Below are 18,147 nucleotides of genomic sequence, written 5' to 3' on the forward strand. Positions count from 1 at the left end.
CCTCCTGGTGTTGCGGGGCCCCCCCCCTCGACTGCCGGAGGGCTGCCGGATACAGGTGGCGGAGGGGTCGTTTAAATACCTAGGGGTACACATTACACGGGAGCACCAGGAATTTTATAGGCTCAACTTGGGCCCTCAATTGGACCGCCTCAGGCAAGATGTGCAGCACTGGGGAACGTTGCCCTTGACCCTGGTGGGGAGAGCGGCGCTCTTTAAAATGATGGCCTTGCCGCGGTTTCTCTATGTGCTGGAAAATACTCCATACCCGGTGCCCCCAGCCTATTTCCGTGCGGTGGCGGCACAAGTCTCCAACCTTCTCTGGGGCAACAAACCGGCACGCATCGCGCAGGCAAAACTAGTCTGTGGGTGGTACGACGGGGGCATTGCGCTCCCAGATATCCAGCTCTATTACTGGGCGGCGCAGCTCAAGGTGATCAACCACTGGCTCCATGCGCCCCAGTCGGATCCCGCGTTTAAGGCAGATAGGGACATACTGGGTGAAAAGGGTCTGCTGACTCCACTATATGACGCCCGGTTGGCCCCGAAGCTGATCGGTCCCCTGCGACAGACTGTGTCTCTCTGGCATGCGGCGCAAGCCAAGCTGGGGTGGCGAGGTGTTCTGACGAAACTAACGCCTCTCTGGGATACAAAACGACTGGGGCGGTTGAGGGACAGCAAGGGCTTCGGTGCCTGGGATGCCATCGGGATCTCGGTGGTAGGCGATGTGGTACAGAATGGGGAGGTGGTTCCATTCACTCGCCTACAGCAGCAATACGAGCTAGCTCCCTCGGAATGGTTCCGCTATTTACAGATGAAACATGCCCTGACGACGCAACTAACCCCAGGTGTGCCCATTCCGGAGGCCTCCCCGCTGGAGGACAGGTTATTGACCGACTACATGCCTAAGAAAGCCACATCCTTTACATACCGTAAATTGGTCAACAATTTGCCTGACTCTATGGGACTATTGAGGGAGAGGTGGGCAGGCGAGGTCGGCGAATTTGATGACCCAGACTGGCGGGAGGCGCTGGCCTCGCCGCGTGAGGCAGGTATACCCTCGAGGCTGCGGTTGGTGCAACTTCGTATTTTGCATCGCTCATATTACACCAGGAGCTTGCTACATAAACTGGGAAGAGCGCCGCACTCCTTCTGCCAGCGGGGTTGCGGGGAGGAGGGCACCTTCTATCACCTGATCTGGGACTGTCCCGTTCTCCAGTTATTCTGGAGGCGAGTGCTTCGCACGATGTCACAGGTGTGCGGGGTGTCATTGCTGCCAGAACCCAGGCGCTGCCTCTTGAATGTGTGGGAGCCCACAGATCTCAACCGTCAGGCGCAGGGCTGGGTGACGCTTGGGAACATGACGGCCAAACGTAACATAGCCCAAAAATGGGGAGCGGTGGAGACACCGTTGCTATCAACATGGAAGGGCGAGATGGATAGGGCTATGTTTGCTGAGCGATCCGTCTTTGTCAGGCGGGGTTGCCCTAGTAAGTGGGCCAGAGTGTGGGGAGCATGGAACAAGTATAGAGGTAACATATGTGATCCACCACCTCTTTCTGATGAGGACTCCTCTGATTCGGATGGCTAGAGAGGCCGTGGGGGTGGAGGGGAGGGTGGGCGGTATGGGCGATTGTCGGATATCCAATCTGGGCCTATTTGGAATAATTGTGACTGTGCACGGTGATTTTCTAATGTACTGTAAATGCGGCCTGATTCTATTTCTGTTGTTTGTCTTTGTTGCAAAAACAATAAAAATGTTTTTAAAAAAAAAAAAATACAGCCCTCCAATGGGCTAATATCCAGCAGAAATTCAAAATGAAATGCAGGTACACCATCGTGGAGCCGGATGAGGAGGAGATTCCGCATCTGGGTATCAACCAAACCAGTGGCAAAAGTAAATTTAAAAAGAAATCTAGGTTTATTCCGAAAATGCCCTTCGATGCAATTGATTGCTTTCATGATTCTGTGATCAAAGATTTAAACAAATTGAAGTCTCATGATAACCAACGGCAAATTAAAAATGGACGTTTCTTCAATCTATTCAAAGCCCAGTGGGCAGCAGTTAAGACTCTTAAAGAAGATACTGACATCATCATCAAACAGTCTGATAAAGGCGGTAATGTGGTGGTGATCTCTAGAGGGCTATACAAAGAGGAAGCGCTACGATTACTTGGTGATATAACAAGTTACGAAATAATTAAAAGAGAGAGGTACAATACCAGTGTGATATTGTTTTACAATCTGCTTGACAAATGGAGAAACTGTGGTATTTTGGAGGAGGACGAATTTCAATTCATCAAAGTGGACAGTCCTGTATTGCCGACATTTTACCACTTACCGAAAATCCATAAAGACGCCCACAAGCCACCAGGGCGCCCTATAGTCTCAAGCAAAGAGAGCTTGTTGGAAAAGGTATCTATCTATGTAGACCACTTCTTGTTTCCTCTTGTAACTGACTTAAGCTCTTTCATTCAAGACACCACTGACTTTATCAAACGCATACAAGAGATACAGTGGGAGCCGGACTTTGTACTCATAACCATGGACATAACCAGTCTTTATACCTGTATTGCACACACTGATGGGTTGGAAGCACTCCAGTATTTCCTCAAAGCCAGGCCTTTGAAGTTTCAGATGCACAACAGAATGTTGTTAGAATTTGCTGAATTCTGTCTGCGCAACAATATTTTTCTTTTTGGTGGTCAGCTGTATCTACAAACCCAAGGGACCGCGATGGGCACGTGCTTCGCCCCCAGCTACGCGAACCTGTTCGTGGGCTGGTGGGAGAAGCACGTGGCCTGGGCGGACGACAATGAGGTATGGGTCGAGAAAATCGCCCTATGGGCACGCTATATCGATGACCTATTCATCGTTTGGAAAGGCACACCAGAAGAGGCAAAAGAGTATATAGATATTCTGAATGATAATACTCTTAACTTACGGTTTACGAGCTACATAAGTAAGATTGAGGTACCATTTCTAGACCTTTCAGTTTTTGTGGCACATGGAAAAATATATACTAAGCTTTATCGTAAGCCCACTGCAGGGAACACTGTTTTGCATTACAAGAGTCAGCATCCCCGGTCATTAATCCGCAGTATTCCATATGGGGAGTTGTTGCGTCTTAAAAGAAACTGCACACTCCCCGAGGATTACACCCAGGCAGCTAGTGAGTCGCTGAGCAGATTCAGACAAAGAGGATATACCAACGATCTCTTAAATGATACTGCCCTAAAAGTGCAGGCAATTGAGGGACAGTCTTTACTTGGTTCGAAAGAATCAAAAAAGACTCAAGCAGCAGAAGAAAAATTGGAAAGTCCTCGACTCATTTTAGGTTTCTCTACAAAAGCTGGAATCATTAGAGGACTAGTAGAGAGAAACTGGAAAATACTGCAGACTGACAATATCGTTGGCAAAACCATCTCTGAAAAACCTGAGGTAACATATCGTAAAAGTAAGTCACTAAAAGATTTACTGGTACGCAGTCACTTCTCTGACAGTGCTCCCAGAAATACTCTGGCTGGCTTCTACCCGTGCGCCTCATGTAAGGCGTGCAAGAACAGCAAGAAGGTGAAAGAATATGTCGTTCCTGGCAGAAAGGGGATATGCACCATTAACAGGTTCATGAACTGTAATACAAACTTTGTCAACTATTGTTTGACAAGCCCGTGTGGTCTCCAATACATCGGGAGTACCATCCATCCCGCTAAAAAACGAGTGTTGGAGCACACACGGGCAATCACAAACCGCGATATAACTTACCCTGTAGCGAGGCATTTCGCTGAAAAACACGAATCCCGCAGTGACAGACTCAGCTATTTCTGCTTAGACCATGTCCCCATTACTGAAAGAGGAGGAGACAGGGTTAAGGAGTTGCGTCAATTGGAGGCACGCTTTATTATCGAACTCCAAACACGTACCCCTGGGGGTCTTAATATGGAGGAAGAACTGTGGTCCTTCATTGGCTGAGTCAAGTCTAACCCTATATGACATTTTGTATGCAGTAGGATTTGGAAAGAGTAATAGCAACATGGAAACCTGTGCGGATTGGATGAACCTCCTCTCTTCTACTTCTTTCTTCGATATATGATTTTGATGTGCACACATTTTTTGCATATATTATTTATTAATTCATTACCTGCACACGTGTCTTTTGTATGCAGTATTCCACGATGGTGTACCTGCATTTCATTTTGAATTTCTGCTGGATATTAGCCCATTGGAGGGCTGTATTTTTTAAGAATGAAATCCAGCAGCCACACTTATGAATTTGTTGAACGAATTTATACATGTAAAATTTATTTCCAGTATGGAACTGTGTCAATGTATTAAGCCGCATTGACCTTTGGCAGAGTATTCCCAATCTCTAAATGCCATAAATATAGCAGTATCTTTAATTAATTTATTGAGATAGTTTAACATGGAAACACATCCAATTGAATGGATTTATTTTTCTAAGGGAAACCGCAATGTGTATATATATATATTTCTTATACTCTGTATGTTTAGTGGCTCTATATGTTGCATAATTCATATATCAAGTTGACACGGTTTGATTGGTTACTTTTTTGATTATATTACAATCTTTTAGTTCAACCAACCAGACTAAAATGGCCGCTACGGTAACGATCGATTTTCTGTTAATTACATGGCAAGTCCTCTGTCGATTTTGCTTACTTCCATTTCCGTCCAATGAGCACATTTGTTATTTATATGTGGCTTTTGAATAAACTAACTAACACTGACGAAGGCCAGGGTGCCGGAACGCGTGTGTTAGCTTTTCACGGAAAACTATCAATAAAGAAAAATTATTTGGAACGAGCTTGGAGTGCGCTGCACGGTGTCTTTGTTGGGGACGTGGTGTTTGTGAAATATTTGGTTGCGGTATCGCCTGCGCAATCGGCGCACCCACACTGTCGAGAGCAAGGGAGTTGGGCGGTGTTGTTTGGATATATATATATATATATATATATATATATATATATATATATATATATATATTATATATATATATATATATATATATTCACTGAAAAAACCATAGGTTTCACACATGTTATAGTTAGCGGAAATTTTACTGATAAAAAACCAATGAAATTCCCCCGTTATAGTTAGTGCAGGAAACTATAACTCACGCGACCGCAATCCTCTGCTGATGCTAATACTGTATTTAGACACTTATTTGCCCATGTCTTCTTCCATAAATTTTTAGCTATACATATATTACAAATATTTTTTTTTCATAAAGACACATATGTCATCAGCAGAAGATTGCGGTCGCGTGAGTTATAGTTTCCTGCACTAACTATAACGGGGGAATTTCATTGGTTTTTTATCAGTAAAATTTCCGCTAACTATAACATGTGTGAAACCTATGTTTTTTTCAGTGAATTTGCAAGGTTTTTTAAATGCTAATTCCTAACTATAACGTGTGTGAAACCTATGGTTTTTTCAGTGAATTTGTACGGTTTTTTAAATGCTAAGTTACTTTACGCCATTCGTGGCGTGCGCGCCCACTTAACGCAGTTCGTTCCGTGCGCGCACGGTGCGCTTCGCGCACCGTGCGCGCACAGTGAGCACGCGGTGCGCGAAGCGCACCGCGTGCCCACTTTACGCAGTTAGTGCCGTGCACGCACGGTGGGCACGCGGTGCGCTTCGCGCACCGCGTGCCCACGTTACGCTAGATGGGCCATGTACGCACGATGCGCTTCGCGCACCGTGCGCACATGGAGGACATATTATGCGCTTCCTTGTGATAGGTAATCTGTTGAAATTTTTTGGGGAAATGCTGTGCTCTTATATGCCATGCACAAATGGTGCACACGGGGTGGAGAGAGTGGGTTTTTTTTTTTAAAATAACTATTCACCGTACGCGTACGGTAAGCGTACGGTAAGCGTAATCGGCGAAATTTTCGAAAAATAAAAAATTACCGTTTTTCGCCTTGGGGGATCTTTGAAGACTCAACTAACATGGTTATGTGCATGGGTGCTGTCTAAACAGCCCCTTTATATGTTTTTGGCATTTGTTTATCAGCTCCCCCCTCAGAGTGCGAGAGAGAAAATGGCGGCCGCCGCTTCCTGGTTTCAACCGATTCGAATGTTTACTAAGATCTAAGGGCCAATCAGAATCGCGCACGCCACCGTACGCGTACGGTAAGCGCACCGTAAGCGCACCGTAAGCTGGCTCAGATATATATATTGATTTAAAGGCTATTTTCTCAGAATCTACTGAACAGATTTACACCAAATCTACAAAAGGCACTTCCTTGACCTGAGGACTACCTCTCTGCCAAATTTCAAGTAATTCTGTTCAGCCGTTCGGGCTGGAGCTGTGTCTAAAGGTCCTATGGAAAAATGCATGGGAAAAACGCATTTTGGGACCCCCCTTTTATCTCAGCCCCCGCTTGACGAATCCCCCCGAGACTTTCAGGGTAGGAGCGGAGCGGAGCGCCCCACCTATTTTGAAAAATTCGCGAGGATTCGTCAACCGGCGCCAAAGTTATTCAAAATAGAATGTTGCGGATTTCCTATGGAAACGTGGTCCTAACTATAACTACCTACTGGCGACCGGCAGTAGGTAATATATATATATATATATATATATCCTTCAAAGTCTCCCAACAATTAAGACCGCACTCCACATAAGGTGAGTTCCCACTCTTTTATTCAAATTGGCATGCAGCTTTCCATCCCCGAATCAGTCCCAGCCTTACGCGTTTCGAAGCCATAGATGCTTCTCATCAGAGGCCGATGTCAGCAGACGATTTCCGATGCAACTATCATTCTTCTGCGTGCTTTTCTTTTTCAGAAAGAGTGGGAACTCACCTTATGTGGAGTGCGGTCTTAATTGTTGGGAGACTTTGAAGGATATATATATATACATATATATAAATTCACTGAAAAAAACATAGGTTTCAGGGGTGTTATAGTTAGCTGGACTTTTCACTTGTACAAAACCATTGAAATTCCCCCGTTATAGTTAGTTCAGCTAACTATAACTCGCGCGCCCGCAATGCACTGCTGATGACGTCACATATTACATCACTCATGACATGGTCAGTGACATCACTCATGACATCACTGATGACATCTCAAATGACATCACTGATGACATCACTGATGACATCATCCAGTGAATGTGTGTTTTTCTGAAAATTAAATATGTTTTATATATGTATATCTCAAGGTCAATGGAAGAATAAATGGGTATATAAGTGTCTAAATGGATGATTTGTTTTTAAAAAATTGATTGTGTAACTGACTGATTAAGTGTGTCATAGTGAATACATGGCTTAGTGAGTAATGTTTAAATATGTAAATATCTGTATCAGTCTCTCACTTTGTGTATAAGTGGCTGCATGGGTTGGTGAGTAGCTACAAGGGTGTCTATATAGGTTATTAGTTGGTTTTTTGAGTATCAGTCTGAGTGTCTGCATGGTTCGGTGGGGGGTATTACGTAGTGCATAGGTGAATGAGTGACTCACTGTTTGTATGTGTTGAACACAGCATGTGTGCAGGACTGTATGGGTGGATGAGTGTGTGTATGGGTGTGTTAGTGAGTGAATGACTGTCTCAATAGTGTCTTTATGGGTAACTATATATGTTTTAAACTAGTATATGTGACTATTGGTGTATATATGTGAGTATATGTGAGAGTGAGAGATTGAAAGAGTTCCTGTATGAATAAGTATGTGTTTCTATAAGTGATTGTTTAAAAGACTAAGTATGTGTAAGTTTCCGTAGAAGTAAGTGTGGTGGTGTGTGTATAACTGTATATGCAAGTAAATGTATGTTTGATTCTTTATTAGCATGAGTGACTATGTGTGTGAGTAACTCTATGGATGAGTGGCATTGTGTAACAGGATGTATAGGTGTATGAGTACATATGATGAGTGAGTACATGTATGAGTGAATGTATAGGACTGTTGGTGAATGAGTGGATGTGTATGTGGATCTTAGAATTACTGAAGAGGTTGTTGTAACTGGTATTGGTATGTCCATTGTTTTGGAAAATTTTAGTCTCTATTTTTGAATGTGTGTATCAAAGGTTATATTAGGTTGAGAGGAGGTCTGCCACTCTATCACAAGGATGATGTCATCAGTGATGTCATCAGTGATGTCATTTGAGATGTCATCAGTGATGTCATGAGTGATGTCACTGACCATGTCATGAGTGATGTAATATGTGACGTCATCAGCAGTGCATTGCGGGCGCGCGAGTTATAGTTAGCTGAACTAACTATAACGGGGGAATTTCAATGGTTTTGTACAAGTGAAAAGTCCAGCTAACTATAACACCCCTGAAACCTATGGTTTTTTCAGTGAATTTCTGAGGTTTTTTAAATGCTAATTCCTAACTATAACGTGCCTGAAACCTATGGTTTTTTCTGTGAATTTCAAAGGTTTTTTAAATGCTAATTTCTAACTATGCCTACAGAGATAGGACATGTGAAGAAAGAAGAAAAAATGCACAGAAAGAAACAAAAGAAGTGCAGAAAGAAGCAACAGAAGTCCTCAAATACGAAGATAAGTGCAGGAAGAAGGATAACGTGCAGAAAGAATAAAAAGAAGAGCAGAAAGAAGCCTTGTTGCAAAATCATCCTGTACCCGCAACTTTTTCAGACGGATACTGGTGGTAACTGAGTCTGACTAACCAGTCCTAGAGCCAGTGCTATGTTAAAAGACACTTAGAATACAGTGAAAACACCTACATACACTAGGGAACATTATGCGTTGGGGTCCCCCTGTGATTAGCATGACCTCCTCTGTAAGCCCCTAGTATATAATAGGGCATGGGGATTAAAACTACCTCTTAAAACAGGCCACAGGGCGTTTTTGCACACGTTAACTCAGGCCCCGTCCCCTTCCTTCACCACTGTGTAAACACGCCCTGTGTCCATTTTTAGTTGGGAGATTAAGTTCATTTGAATCCTGAGGGTCCCTAGGGTCCAACTAGCCCACTAGGTACCTCCAGTAAGTGCCACAGAGCTGCGTTGCAGAGAGGTGTAAAAAGTGGCACGGCCTGGACCACCTCTCTGCAATGCAGCTCAGTGGCGCTTACTGGAAGCACTTGGTGGGCTAGTTAGCCCCCAGGGGCCCTCAGTATTGAAGGGAAATTATATCCCCAATTTAAAACGTGCCATAGTGCGTGTTTGCACACGTCACCTCAGGCCCCGTCCCCTCCCTTCACCACTGTGTAAACGCGCCCTGTGGCTGTTCTAAATTGAGAGATTAAGTCCCCTTGAATCCTAAGGGTCCCTAGAGTCAAACTAGACCACTAGGTACCTCCAGTAAGCGCCACAGAGCTGCGTTGCAGAGAGGTGTAAAAAGGGGCTTGGTCTCAGAACACCTGTCTGCAGCGCAGCTCCCTGGCGCATACTGGAGATGCCTGTTGGGGGTGCGTTTGCAGAGTGCTGCACGGAGGAGGCATGGCCTCCGGCACGATGCCAGTCTTTTATTTATTTTAATTTTTTAAGAAGGGGGGCTGTGTGGTTCCCCTTCTTATTCTAATTTATTGGCCCTGATGACCCCATCCCCCAGGGCCTGTCTCCTAATTATATTTTTTTGACCCCAATCCCCAGGGCCGGCCACTGTTTTTTATTATTTTTAAAAAATATATATTTATAGACACACCTAGGACATGCTGGACAAACCGTACGTACCTATCACCATGACGATTTGCGTGATATTCATTAAAAGGCGACTATGCATGCAATGAATCCACGTGGAATGTATTTACACCACTAGTGAAGCTCTGACATGTCTGATGCCCTACCGTGCCTAATCCCGGTAGACACCCTTGTCGTTTATTTATACAAACATGGGTAGCTATTGACGGGCACATTTAATACACATGCACACCAAGCTATTCAAAGGGGATTCGACAAAAATTCGACCAAAGCTATGCAAGAAACCCCCCTCACGGTTAATAAAACACACATCCACTGCCGAATGTGTAATACTTTTTATTTTACTCTCTGGAAAGGGGACAAACATCACTTGAGAGTCACAGCGCGCTCCTGACAGAGCCCAATGCTGTGTTACACCCACCATTGCCTGCCGAGTGCCACACACCTCTGTGTTGTATTCCACTAGCTAGTGCATATGCTATGACACTCTCTAGCCCATGTGCACTGTAACACCACCCCGTGAATATGTCATGCCACACTTGTCTTCGCACGGGTTATATTGCCCCATCTAACGTGCCTTCCTCGATGCCTTTGTTATAACGCACAGTGCTATGCCATACATATTACAATCTCGGATCCATATCTTTGTCACAGTGCATATGCAACGTTACACTCCCCAGCACATATTTTATATTACAACTTTAGAGACTAGTTAGGTTACACAACACTGCCCTGTGCATATTACACTCCAAGGTGCATATCGCATAGCACGCGCTCGTGCCTGTGCTATCTCACGCTCTCCAATGAATCTGTCATTGCGCACAATGTATTGCATATTATATTTCACGCCCGGTTCATCTTATATCACACTTTTTGGTGCATAGTTTATACCATACACTATATCTAGTTTTCATTTTCAATCGTGCTCTCAGGACTATGTTCTATATAACACTGTGTTCACCTACCCTTTTCACGGGCATTACATTTTGCGATAGGGGGTGGAGGGTCAGGGGGTGTTTCTGCCAAGTGAGCCCGGAGTCACAGTCACAAACGTCCTCTTCTTCCTGAATAAAAGTGAGATTATACTGCATACTTGTTCATATTTTAAGTAGTTCGCACAGACACAATGTTTTAAAAACAATAAAGTTCCTAATACATGCCTTCTCTGAACAGTTAGCTTGCTGCCCCATCCCCCTCCTCCCTATCCTCTGTTGTGTGAATCCATGGACTAGCCTCCTCCCTCCTGCCATGCATGGTCTGATGTGCTGCCACTGCCCTCAATTTAGTATGATGTACCAGTCCACTCCTCCTGCCCTCCATTGTCCAATTCTATGCCCCATCATTGACCTCCTGCTTAAACTCTGTGCTTAGCTTGCTGCCCCTATTCTCCTTCCCCCTGCCCTCCGATGTCTTTGTGCATGCCCCTGCTCCATCCTTTTTGCCCACCATGTCCCATGGACCTGCCACTCCTATCTACTCTGAGTGTTATGTTGAGCTGCCACTCCCCTCCCACCTGCCTAGCATTGTCAGATGACTGTAACCTGTCCCTGCCACCTCCACCCTGCCTGTCCACATGCCGTGCCCCTATCCTCTTCCTCCTGTCCTACATGGTCCATTGTACTGCCACACCCTTCTGCCCTCCCTGGTCTGGTGTGCTGCAACTGCTCCTCCTGCCTGCCCCGTGTGGTCTGTTGTGAAGGCCCCTTCCCCTGAACTTTCTTGTCTGTGCACAGGTCCTGACCCTCCCTTCTATCCTCCATTGTCCTTTGTGCATGCCCCTGCACCCTCCTTCTTGCCCATCATAGCCATTGTGCTGTCACTAACCCTCCCACTTGCCATGCATGGTCTTCTGTGCTGCCATGGCCCCTCCCACCTTCCCTGTGTGGTCAGTTAGCTGCCCCTGACCCCCTCCCACCTTCCCTCCATGGTCTGTGTGTATGCCATCACAGTCTCACTGTTGCTCTTCATGGTGTGTCTTGCTTCTAGTGCCCATCCTGCCTGACCTCCATGGCTATCTTGCTGCTCCTGCCCTGCCCCATTGCCCCCAGCCCTCTGTTTACATATGCAGACCCCTACTCCCTCCCTCCTGGCTTGTCTGTTCCATTGTAATGCCCCTGATCCGTCCCTCCTGCCCTTTATGGTCTGTTCTGCTGCAGCTTTCTCTCCTGTCTGTCCATTATGGTCAGCTAGCTACCATTGCCTCTTGCCCCTCTGTTCTCTGTTGTCCATGTGCATGGTCCTGTCCCCTCCCTCTTGCTTTCTATGGATTGTTGTGATGCACTCCCGTCCTGCATGCCCTGTGTGGTGTATTGTGCTGCTGCAAACCCTGATGCCTGCCCTGCAGGGTCAGTTTGGTGCACCTCTCCATGTCCCTCCTGTCCTCTGTTATCCAAGTCCATGTCCCTATCCCATTTCCTTCCATGATCCAATGTAACATACTTGCGAACATTTTGAACTTGGTAAGAGGGAGATTTTGAAAAAAAACTGGGGTATTGATTTTCCCCTTTGAGTTACATTGAAAAAGAGGATATTGTAGACAGGAGACAGATCAAATAAAGCCCATTTGAGCTTAAAAACATTGGACGTTTCCTGGCTGAATCGGGTCTGTTGGCATGTATGGTTGTACTACCATTGCCTCTTCCTTCTGCCCACAATGGTCTATTACATTGCCACAGCCTTGAAGGAGGGTAGATTTTGTATCACAGGGGGCCCCTGGCCCGTTCTGTCCACACCTGAAGTATGAGACCCTTGTCCTTGCCCTGCCAGCCGCATTTGTAGGCCGTATTAAATTGACCAGCGGGTCCTGTGTTGCTATATAATTATCCTGAGACATCCTTACCACTCAGCCAGCATAAAACCCCTGTGTAGGCCCTTCTGTTCAATATGTAGGCCTCTTTGTTAAATTGACCATAGCTCTGCAATTTTAGTGTATAGCAGTCTGAAGGCAGGTCTGCGAGGCCTTCTGCTCCAAACTAGTAGCCCCCACCCTACCCGAGTGCTCCGTGCTCAGTATCAAAGTTCAACATTCCCCTGAAGCTGTCGACAAACAGTAGGCTGCATCCTGGACTTGTACTTGCTTCCTGGGCAGGTTTCCCGCTTTTAAGGAAGTGACAACCGCAGAGCGTCAAGTTAGGAGAACTGAGGAGATTTTATACATGAATATATTGAATTCCCGTACAATACCCATTATTTTCTGCTTGCTCTATGGAACTTACGATAAGCGATTGGCCTGAGAGACGGACCTTTTCACCCAGTCCATTGTCAGCATTAACCCCTTCGCCGCGGCGGGAATTCCGCCGCGGCGCTGCCCCGGTGCTCATGACGGAGCCGCTCCGTCATGAGCCACAGTTGAGCTGTGCTCATGACGGAACGGTTCCGTCATGACTCCGCCCAGTTGCGTTGTCCCCCCGCACAGGCGGGGAAACAGCGCCGCGTGCGCGGAGCGGCCGCCAACGGTCGTGTCATGACGGAACCGTTCCGTCATGAGCACACGGCAACCGTGGCTCATGACGGAGCGGTTCCGTCATGAGCGGGGAAGGGGTTAAGTGGGTAAATGACGAAATGTCTGGTAAAATCTGCAGACGAAGCTTTTGGGTAGCATACGTAGGTAGATGTAGCGTGCAAAGGAGCCCACAAAATGATATAAAAAGGGAGCACCCAGAGATATCGACGGACTACCTCGCCGTCTGTATGTAGGTTAACAGGCTGTGCAGGTTTTCCCCAAGAGCTGGGAGCTCTTGTCTTCCTTTGCTTAAAATGTCTTGCTCTGCTTTGCTTGAAGTATCTTATTCTATTTTACCTATATGAAATGTCATGTTATGTTTAACCATTGTTCTCTTTACTTTTGCATTTAAAAGATTTTGTATTGTAATTGCAAGAATGCTTGCTCTAAGAGTAAACGTGAGTGTTCCTAGGTAACATTTTCCTTGGTGTAACTTGTTTCTCATGATGCATTTATAGATGTGTTTTCTCTCTCTCTCTGTCAGTACATTAATTGAGATACAGAGAATATCATGACAGCTGTATGATTATCTGGATTCTGTATTTTGTACTTTATGTCTCTATTCTGCGGTTTCTTTGAAGTTGCATCTTCTCATTAAACTGCCATTGTATTCTGCCTCCAATTCCATGTCTCATATGTCTGTTTTCTTCATTTTTGGAGCAAGCGTTCCTAGGCACCCCGGCTCAAATTAAGGTGCCCCTTTTGTCCCTGACTCACTCTCCTGCTCAGTTCTGTGGTGGCTCCCGGGGCTCTGGGGACCGCCCCTAGCTTCCTTGACCCGTAATAGATCTTCCCTCCAACAGCCTCTCTTGCAAGTCCTGTATTGTTGGTTTGTTGCCCCTGCCCCCCTTTCCACTGCCCTCCATAGTCAGTTGTGCTTCCACGGCCCTTGCTGCCTGCTCAGTGTGGTTAAATTGTTGCCTTTGCACCCTCCTACCTGCCTTCAATTTTCAGAGTCCGTGCCCCTGGCCTCTGCCTCTCAACAGTATCCTAATGAACAACTAGATTGCTAACATTCTATATTTATTACAAAAGTGTGGAACGCCTGACATCATCTTGATGTAATCAAAACTGTAATACCTAGAGCATTTCCTTTAGAAATTACATATATGAGAGGGTCTTATTGGCATCAAAATTATGGTTAGTGCTCTAAAAGACTAAAATAAGGACATATTTTCTGAGTTTTCAAATAGCGACAAAGCACTTTTAAATTATTTGTTATCTTTATGTTTTTTTATCCAGTTGACCACTTGATTAAATGTTGCACTTAGGGGAGAGGATGTGGTGTTACTTCCAGAACTGCAGACTTTGCAACTGGGGAACCAGGTTGAAGTTTCTGCTTCAGCTCGACATTCTGTGATTCTGGTCAAATCACTTAGTCTCCCCATGTCTACAACCAAAATGAATTTGTTCTTGTGTGATGTAACCAATGCTCATGTAAAGCACTCCAATACCTGACAAGTCTGCACTATATAACACTGCAAAACACAAAATAATAAGTGTTTTGCACACTTCTGTCATTGGGCTATATTTGGGCTATATCTGGGTGATTTTGGGCTACATTCGGGCTCTTTTGTCTCCGGTGGCCATCTTGGGAGATTTATTTGTTATGAAGTTTCCTAATTTCCTCATGTACTGCAGTCTCCTCAGTAGGAAATGCTTTCAGTTTTTTACTTTGATTCCATCATGAAGGTATTCAGATATGTCACACATTTGCCATAAATTCTGAATGTTAGCACTCTAGTTGCTCATTAGATCACTGTAGTAAAACTACTGTTCACAATGGAAGTCTGCTCCTGGTATTAAAAGTGCATGTTTCAGTCTGCATGTCAGAATTTTTTAATGAAATAGAAGAGGATTTGAGAAGTCACTCAAAATGTGCCCTCATTTTCTTTCTTCAGCATTAATCATAATTTCTATGGCAAAATGAACCCCCTCATTGTGTTCCTTTTTAAATTAAATGTTTTAAGTGTTACCAGTTTATTCCAATCAAGATGGCTTCAGGTGTGCCATACTTTTGTCATAATGAAGACAGTAAGCACTCTAGTTGTTTTTAAGAACATTCTTGGACATTCTGTCATTGGGCTATACTTGGGCTACATCTGGGTGATATTTGGGCTACATTTGGGCTTTTTTGTCTCTGGTGGCCATCTTGGGAGACTTATTTGTTAAGAAGTTTCCTAATTTTCTCATTTACTGCAGTCTCCTCAGTAGGAAATACTTTCAGTTTTTTACTTTGATTCCACCAAGAAGGCATTCAGATGTGTCACACATTTGCCATAAATTCAGAATGTTAGCACTCTTTTTGCTCATTAGATCACTGTAGTAAAGCTGAGAAAATAGCATTTAAATCAATATATATATGTGGGCGGAGCCTAACCACACATCTCATCCTGAGATCTGATTGGCTGTCAGCACTTCATCCAAGAAGTGTTGGCAGCCATCTTGGGACCAATATACATGATAGCACCTCATTAAAAAGTATTGCAGTTAATAGAAGGTTTTAAGACTTTAGTTACATTATAAATCATTTGTTGATGGTACCATACTCATTTTAGGAATTGTGGTATGTTCTAAGGTGATTTCACCATGTGAAAAAGCCTTCTGCTGGGATATCATGATTGAGAGAAAAATATTTTCTCATGCTTTTACCACAGAGGTTTGGAAGGTGATCTATAAGCTAAACTGAGAGCTTATTTTCTGTAAATTCACATTATCTTTCTCAGTCATGTGAGAATGAAGTCTGACATTCTCAGTAAAACATGTACATCCAACAAGGGCAGAGACTGTCAGTTGATTCCTTTGTGTTCTACTGCAGCTTTCCAGAGTGTTCCAAAGAACTACTAGAACGCTAACCGTCCTACTTATGATAAATGTATGGCACACCTGAAGCCATCTTGCTTGGATTAAAGTGGTAACTCTTAAAACATTTAATTTAAAAAGGAACAAAATGAGGGGGTTCATTTTTCCATAAAAAGTATGATTAGTGCTGCAGAAAGAAAAATTAGGGCACATTTTGAGTGACTTCTCAAATCCTCTTCTATTTCATTCAAAAATTCTGACATGCAGACTGAAACATGCACTTTCAATACCAGCAGCAGTTTTCCCTGGTGAGCAGTAGCTTTACTACAGTGATCTAATGAGCAAAAAGAGTGCTAACATTCTGATTTTATGGCAAATGTGTGACACATTTGAATGCCTTCTTGATGGATTTAAAGTAAAAAACTGAAAGTATTTCCTACTGAGGAGACTGCAGTAAATGAGGAAATTAGGAAACTTCATAACAAATAAGTCTCCCAAGATGGCCACCAGAGACAAAAGAGCCCAAATGTAGCCCAAATATCACCCAGATGTAGCCCAAGTATAGCCCAATGACAGAATGTCCAAGAATGTTCTTAAAAACAACTAGAGCACTTACTGTCTTCATTATGACAAAAGTATGGCACACCTGAAGCCATCTTGATTGGAATAAACTGGTAACACTTAAAACATTTAATTTAAAAAGGAACACAATGAGGGGGTTCATTTTGCCATAGAAATTATGATTAATGCTGAAGAAAGAAAATGAGGGCACATTTTGAGTGACTTCTCAAATCCTCTTCTATTTCATTAAAAAATTCTGACATGCAGACTGAAACATGCACTTTTAATACCAGGAGCAGACTTCCATGGTGAACAGTAGTTTTACTACAGTGATCTAATGAGCAACTAGAGTGCTAACATTCAGAATTTATGGCAAATGTGTGACATATCTGAATACCTTTATGATGGAATCAAAGTAAAAAACTGAAAGTATTTCCGACTGAGGAGACTGCAGTACATGAGGAAATTAGGAAACTTCATAACAAATAAATCTCCCAAGATGGCCACCGGAGACAAAAGAGCCCAAATGTAGCCCAAAATCACCCAGATATAGCCCAAATATAGCCCAATGACAGAAGTGTGCAAAACACTTATTATTTTGTGTTTTTGCAGTGTTATATAGTGCAGACTTGTCAGGTATTGGAGTACTTTACATGAGCATTGGTTACATCACACAAGAACAAATTCATTTTGGTTGTAGACATGGGGAGACTAAGTGATTTGACCAGAATCACAGAATGTCGAGCTGAAGCAGAAACTTCAACCTGGTTCCCCAGTTGCAAAGTCTGCAGTTCTGGAAGTAACACCACATCCTCTCCCCTATGTGCAACATTTAATCAAGTTGTCAACTAGATAAAAAAACATAAAGATAACAAATAATTTAAAAGTGCTTTGTCGCTATTTGAAAACTCAGAAAATATGTCCTTATTTTAGTCTTTTAGAGCACTAACCATAATTTTGAAGCCAATAAGACCCTCTCATATATGTAATTTCTAAAGGAATGCTCTAGGTATTACAGTTTTGATTACATTAAGATGATGTCAGGCGTTCCACACTTTTGTAATAAATATAGATTGTTAGCAATCTAGTTGTTCATTAGGATACTGTTGAGAGGCAGAGGCCAGGGGCACGGACTCTGAAAATTGAAGGCAGGTAGGAGGGTGCAAAGGCAACAATTTAACCACACTGAGCAGGCAGGAAGGGCCGTGGAAGCACAACAGACTATGGAGGGCAGTGGAAAGGGGGGCAGGGGCAACAAACCAACAATACAGGACTTGCAAGAGAGGCTGTTGGAGGGAAGATCTATTACGGGTCAAGGAAGCTAGGGGCGGTCCCCAGAGCCCCGGGAGCCACCACAGAACTGAGCAGGAGAGTGAGTCAGGGACAAAAGGGGCACCTTAATTTGAGCCGGGGTGCCTAGGAACGCTTGCTCCAAAAATGAAGAAAACAGACATATGAGACATGGAATTGGAGGCAGAATACAATGGCAGTTTAATGAGAAGATGCAACTTCAAAGAAACCGCAGAATAGAGACATAAAGTACAAAATACAGAATCCAGAAAATTCATACAGCTGTCATGATATTGTCTGTATCTCAATTAATGGACTGACAGAGAGAGAGAGAAAACACATCTATAAATGCATCATGAGAAA

This window comes from Triturus cristatus, chromosome 6, assembly GCF_964204655.1.
Source record: "Triturus cristatus chromosome 6, aTriCri1.1, whole genome shotgun sequence".
NCBI classification, from domain to species: Eukaryota; Metazoa; Chordata; class Amphibia; order Caudata; family Salamandridae; genus Triturus; species Triturus cristatus.